The sequence below is a fragment of the Centruroides sculpturatus genome, unplaced genomic scaffold (assembly GCF_000671375.1).
Source record: "Centruroides sculpturatus isolate CEXI.00-Female unplaced genomic scaffold, Cexi_2.0 scaffold1902, whole genome shotgun sequence".
Taxonomy (NCBI): domain Eukaryota; kingdom Metazoa; phylum Arthropoda; class Arachnida; order Scorpiones; family Buthidae; genus Centruroides; species Centruroides sculpturatus.
The window spans coordinates 57,490-63,870 of NW_019386134.1; the positions used below are offsets into that span (position 1 = coordinate 57,490).

Genomic DNA, 6,381 nt, shown 5'->3' on the forward strand with positions numbered 1-6,381 from the left:
TTAACATAGAAATATAATCATCCAATCTTCTAAAGTAATTTGTTCTTGAAAAAATAATTTACGGTCTTCTTCATTTTATGTGACCTTTTCATCTGGTATCAGTCACGACGAGGCACTAAACAGGTGCAGACCTTCTGGTCACACGACGTTTAAATTGTAGATATTTTAAATTCTCTAACATTTCGGTTTCGTCCTCATCAAATATCACTATTTTCTTCGAAATACGTTGTTTTGCGCGAACATTAAACAGAGTTTATTGTAGAATTTCGCGGATGAATATTTAGTTTAATCACAAAATACACAGTCTGTCCAAANAAAAAAAAAATGTCTGAAGTTTATAAAAATAAGAAGAACTTACAAAGGCATTGTTTTGTACCTGGTTGCAAAACTGGAAATAATGTAAAGGAGAAACGTACATTATTTTCGGCTCCAAAAGACGAAGAGCTTCGAAAAAAATGGAGTAAGTTAATTCCTCGCGGTGACAAAATTTTTGATGAATATTGTTGTGTTTGCGAGCTTCATTTTGATGAGCAGTTTATTGAACGAAAGTTTAAACATATAATTAATGGTAAAGAAGTTACAATTCCTAGAGATCGTCCTAAACTTGTGTCAGATGCTATTCCAACTATCTTTCCAAATTTGCCAAAATATTTATCCTACGTACCAAAAAAACGACCACCTCCAAAAGAACGTAACATTAAACCAACAAAAAAACGTAAAGTAAGTCATGAAGAGTCTATCAGATCAGTAGATGATGTTGAGTCTCACATAGTAGAAAAGCCATTCTTTGAACACTTTCATGAAGTGAATTTACCATCTGTGTATTGGTCTAAAGTATTGTTTCAAAATTCTCCTAAGATTGTTATTTTTGCAACTTGGAATTTAAAAACTGAAAACGATATTTTAACTTCAAAGTTTGGATGTATGGACTTAAAAGCTTGCTTGATGGATCCAGGTAAATTTGTCATTGTCAAAGAAGATGCTGAGGGTTTAATTTCTTGTACTGTAATTGTTGGAAGCACTATTTTAAAACATTATGATGTTTTAGAATCAATTACTACTTTAGAGAACATATTACAGGAAACAGATAAAATGTATGAATGTCAGGGAATAGGCCAAATAACTGAATTTAATGGACTGGTAGATATGGTTCCAAAAAACATTTTGACTAAAAATTCTTTCATTTATTGTAACATTTTTAGGAGTCAAAAATGTTCAGGTGTTGCAAATCAATCCTTAAAAAAGTGTTTATCATGTAAATATGTAAGAAAAACTCTACTGGATAAAATATCAAAAACCAAGAAGAAAAAAAACAAATCAGTCAAATCAACAGAAAATAAATTCAAAGCCTCTACAAGAAGAATAAAAATTTTAATGAAAAAAAACCAAAATTTGAATGAAGAAATTAAAGAACAAAATAAACAAATATCATCATTTACTTGTTCACTTAGCAGTAAGCTTGAATATCTACCTTTAAAACAACAGTTAGCTATTAAGGAATGTCTGAGGTCTTCTGAACGAAAAAGTACTAAAGGAATGATGTATGATGAACAGTGGCTGCTAGAATGCATCATTATGAGAATGAAGAGTCCACGTTTATATGAACACATGCGCATAAATAAAATACTAGTTTTACCAAGCAAAACTTGTATAAAAAAATATTTAAAAACTTTTAAGGCTGGTTTTGGATTTAATGAAAAAGTATTTTTTGCTCTTAAAGAAAAAGCACAATATTTAAATTCTTATAGTAAACATGGTAATCTCCTATTTGATGAGATAAAATTATCTGAAGGTTTACAAATTAAACAAAATGGCTATATTCAGGGATTTGTTAATTGTGGATCTTTTACAACAAAAGAAATGAAAGAACAGATGTGTGATCATGGTCTTGTACTATTATTTCAGCCTTTTGTAGGAGATTGGGTTCAAATTGTAGGAGTATTTGGAACACGTAAAAATGTTAAAGGAAATATATTAGCAAAACTTTTAATAGAAGCTATTATTCAAATAGAAAAAGCAGGTTTATATGTTGATTCTGTNAATGAAGAAATTAAAGAACAAAATAAACAAATATCATCATTTACTTGTTCACTTAGCAGTAAGCTTGAATATCTACCTTTAAAACAACAGTTAGCTATTAAGGAATATCTGAGGTCTTCTGAACGAAAAAGTACTAAAGGAATGATGTATGATGAACAGTGGCTGCTAGAATGCATCATTATGAGAATGAAGAGTCCACGTTTATACAAACACATGCGCATAAATAAAATACTAGTTTTACCAAGCAAAACTTGTATTAAAAAATATTTAAAAACTTTTAAGGCTGGTTTTGGATTTAATGAAAAAGTATTTTTTGCTCTTAAAGAAAAAGCTCAATATTTAAATTCTTATAGTAAACATGGTAATCTCCTATTTGATGAGATCAAATTATCTGAAGGCTTACAAATTAAACAAAATGGCTATATTCAGCGATTTGTTAATTGTGGATCTTTTACAACAAAAGAAATGAAAGAACAGATGTGTGATCATGGTCTTGTACTATTATTTCAGCCTTTTGTAGGAGATTGGTTCAAATTGTAGGAGTATTTGGAACACGTAAAAATGTTAAAGGAAATATATTAGCAAAACTTTTAATAGAAGCTATTATTCAAATAGAAATAGCAGGTTTATATGTTGATTTTGTTACAGGAGATGGAGCAACTTGGAATAGATCTATGTGAAAAGAATTTGGTATTGGTGTTAATAATAATGTGATACAATACAGAGTAATTCACCCCTATGATGAATTCAGATTTTGCATTTTATTTCAGATTTTCCTCGTCTTATAAAATGCTTAAGAAACTGTTTTCTTAAAATTAGCATATTCAATACTCCAGATGGTAAAATTAATTTAGACTTTCTTAAAATGGCTTGGAAAGAAGATCAGAAGACTGTATCATTAAGAGCCATGCCAAAAATATTTAAAGTTCATTTCTTTCCTGATAATTTTGAAAAGATGCGTGTAAGTTATGCCTTTCAGTTATTTAACACTGAAATATTAAAAAGTCTCTCTCTGTACAAAGATACCCTTGCACAATATGGTGATTCACAACCAACAGTTAACTTTATTGCACGCATTGGAAAATTAATTAGAATAATGACATCACGTGCATATAAAGATGCATTATATAATAATTCAAAAGAAGTTGAATTTTTGAAAGATTTTTTGGATTTTCTTAAAAAATGGGAAGCTCTTTGTGAACTGAAAGGTTTTGGATGTATCAGCAAAAGTACATCAGATGGATTAAAAATCACAGTGAAAATTACTTTGTCTATTTTAGAATATCTATCAAGAGAATTAGGATATAAATATTTGATGACAGCAAGATTAAGTCAATATAAGTTGGAAAATCTCTTTAGTATCATTAGACAATCCAAGGGTTGTAATGACCATCCTAATCTTGATGAATTTTTAACTACTGTATTGTGGAATGTTTAAGTTTTTACAATTTAGCTAAAACACCAAGAAATGGCAATACTTTTCCCAATATTATTAGCTCTTTAATATGTCCAAAACAGCAATTTATGAAGAATGATCAGTCCAGATTTTTTAGAATTGATAATTTTCTTGAAAGCGGAAAATTATTAAAGACTAATGAATATTTAAAATGTGAGAAACTAGAACATTCAGATATTATTCATCAACACAGTAATTTGCAATTAATTTATTATATTTCTGGATATGTGGTAAAAAAGTTTTTACCAAAAACATCCTGCACTGATTGTAAAAAGTGTCTTGATGCAAAATCTATTAATGCAACTGATATACATCCAGAATGTGCAGAATTTACAGAGCTTACTCCAAAATTAGCAAGATGGTCTTTATTACTTGACGAATTTGACTATGAAGTTGTCCATAGAAAAGGCAGCCAGATGAAGCATGTGGATGCACTAAGCCGCAATGCAGTTTTACTAATTACGCGTTCTTCCGACGAAATAACAACAAGAATTGTTTCTGCACAGGATACAGATGAGGATATAAAAGCTCTTAAGGATTCAGTGGGAAAGAGAGAGACAAATGATTATGTACTGAAAAATAACGTTTTATATAAATATGAAAACGGACTAGACCTGTACGTTGTACCCAAATCGATGCAAGATAGAAACAAGATTCGAGAAGATGCCAAACAAAACATCTTGAAACTACAGGAGGAAAATCGTAAATCCTACAATAAGAAAAGAAAACCAGCTCCCAAATATCAGGTCAACAACCTTGTTGCCATTCAGAGAACCCAGTATGGGACAGGACTCAAACTAAAACCTAAGATTTTCGGACCTTACAAGGTTACCTCGACGATGCCTAGGGACAGATATGCGGTTGAAAAAATTGGTCATCATGAAGGGCCCAATGTGACTGTTACTGCAGCTGACCACATGAAGTCATGGCCCATTGATCTTGACTGACATAAAGAACTTTTCCGGTTGAAGAAGGCGCGAAAAAGACGAAAGACGAAAAGGAAGTCTTCATTTGTTTTTTACAATAGTCACAATATTTTTATGTAATTTGCATTATTTAAAACGTTCCTGTTATCCAAATCTTTCTTATCGCAATTAAAGTTTTTTAAGAGGCAAAGAAAAGTCTCACATATATATAGAGGGGAGACCGGGGCAACTTCGGCATGCGGGGCAAGTTTGTCAAGCGCTTTTTTTAAACACAAATTAAAAGGAGACTTTGGTTATAGGTTAGGCAGTTGAGTTTTATTGGTGGCTTGTTGAGTGTAGCGTTTTTATTGTTCTCCAACAAGCGTAGTTGAATTAATAAGCAAATTTTCATTTTCGTTCAATTCCATATAATATTTTGCTTCCATTTATATAGAATTAGCATGTTTTGTTATAATTCCATGATAACGAAAGTTACTTTTCCTGTTAGAAGTATAAAACTTTAACTTATTCACGTGGCCAGATCATGGCTTGGTACCCTGTTCTCAGAGTTGTACTTAATGTTTCGAAATCATGACTAGTGGGGCAAGATCGGCAACATAAAGAGAATCGGTTTTAGAAAATGCGGATTCGAAGTAAACTAAAAGAAAGAGGCAGAAAAGTCCTATAGAATCAGAAAATGACGGTAAAAATACTTATTGTATATATTGCAATGAAAAATATGGCATTATTCAAGAGGTTATGCTGTAAATTTAAACTCTGGGCTCATATGGACTGTACGGATGTAGAAAATGAGTATGTTCAATTTATTTGTGATACGTATAGAGAATAAGAGAATAAACAATATGCTTTTATATTGCTTTTACATTGGTTTAGGATGTTTCATTTATTATCTGTTTGATTTTTTTTTGTAACTAATTTGTGTTTGCATTTTTATTTATTTATATATGTCTTTGAACTTGCATTTCGTTGTAATAATATTAAATGGGTGTTGGATTTGTATTTCTTTGTTTTAATAGAGAATTCCAACTTATACATTGTTAATAACATAATTTTATATACGTGCCTNTAAGTATATATATAGATGAACACCTAATGATAAAGTAGTAATAATGTAAACTTTAATAATTTTCTACAAAAGATAAAAAAATCTATGAAATTAAGCAGAACAAAAACAGATTATGTGACTCTGAATGGTAGAGAGGAGTGCAATACTGAAATCCAAAATGTGACACTTTCTGTGGTTTCAAGTTTTACGTATCTAGAGGCCTAAGTTCAAATAGAGGAAGGTTTGAACTCATAAGTGCAACATAGAATTCAATGTGGATGGCTAAACTAAAGGAAGTTGAACAATGTGTTATGTGACAAAAATGTTAGCAGCAAACTGAAAGATAAATTTTAAGCAGGAAGATGCAAGAATGCAGGTTAAAGTGGTTTGGCCACATAGAGCAAACTCATGAACATATGAACATTATGTTGGAAATAAGGTCAAAAAGCTCATGGTAAAAAAAAAAGAAGACCAATCCTGCATTGAAAAAATAAGGTGGAGAAAGACTTTAATCAAAGGGAACTTAAGAGAGAAGATGCCCTCAATAAAAAGAAATGGAGAAACATATTAGAGAAGGAAACACCAACCCCATATAATCAGAAAAAGACAAAGATACAAAAAAATAAATAAATAAATAAAATATTTTAATAAAAATACTTAATGTTTTCATGTAGTGATTTATGTCAGAGTTCAATATTCATAATTATATTCACAGTTCTGTACTTTGAATTTTTACTTATATGTAAATTGTACCATTTTACTGATATCCATTATAGGATTAAAAATAATGCATGGAATAGATACTCTAATAGACATGAACAATTATTTCCAATAAATTCTCATTATGAATTATTTAAACTTTTATTATTATAATATAAATATATATAAATACCTATGGCTGTTTTCCATTCACA

General features: G+C 30.2%; 1 pseudogene; it reads left to right on the forward strand.

The window, feature by feature from the left end:
* The first annotated feature begins 324 nt into the window (after nucleotides 1-324).
* LOC111613758 lies at nucleotides 325-4,465 on the forward strand (annotated as a pseudogene).
* The last annotated feature ends 1,916 nt before the right edge of the window (nucleotides 4,466-6,381 follow it).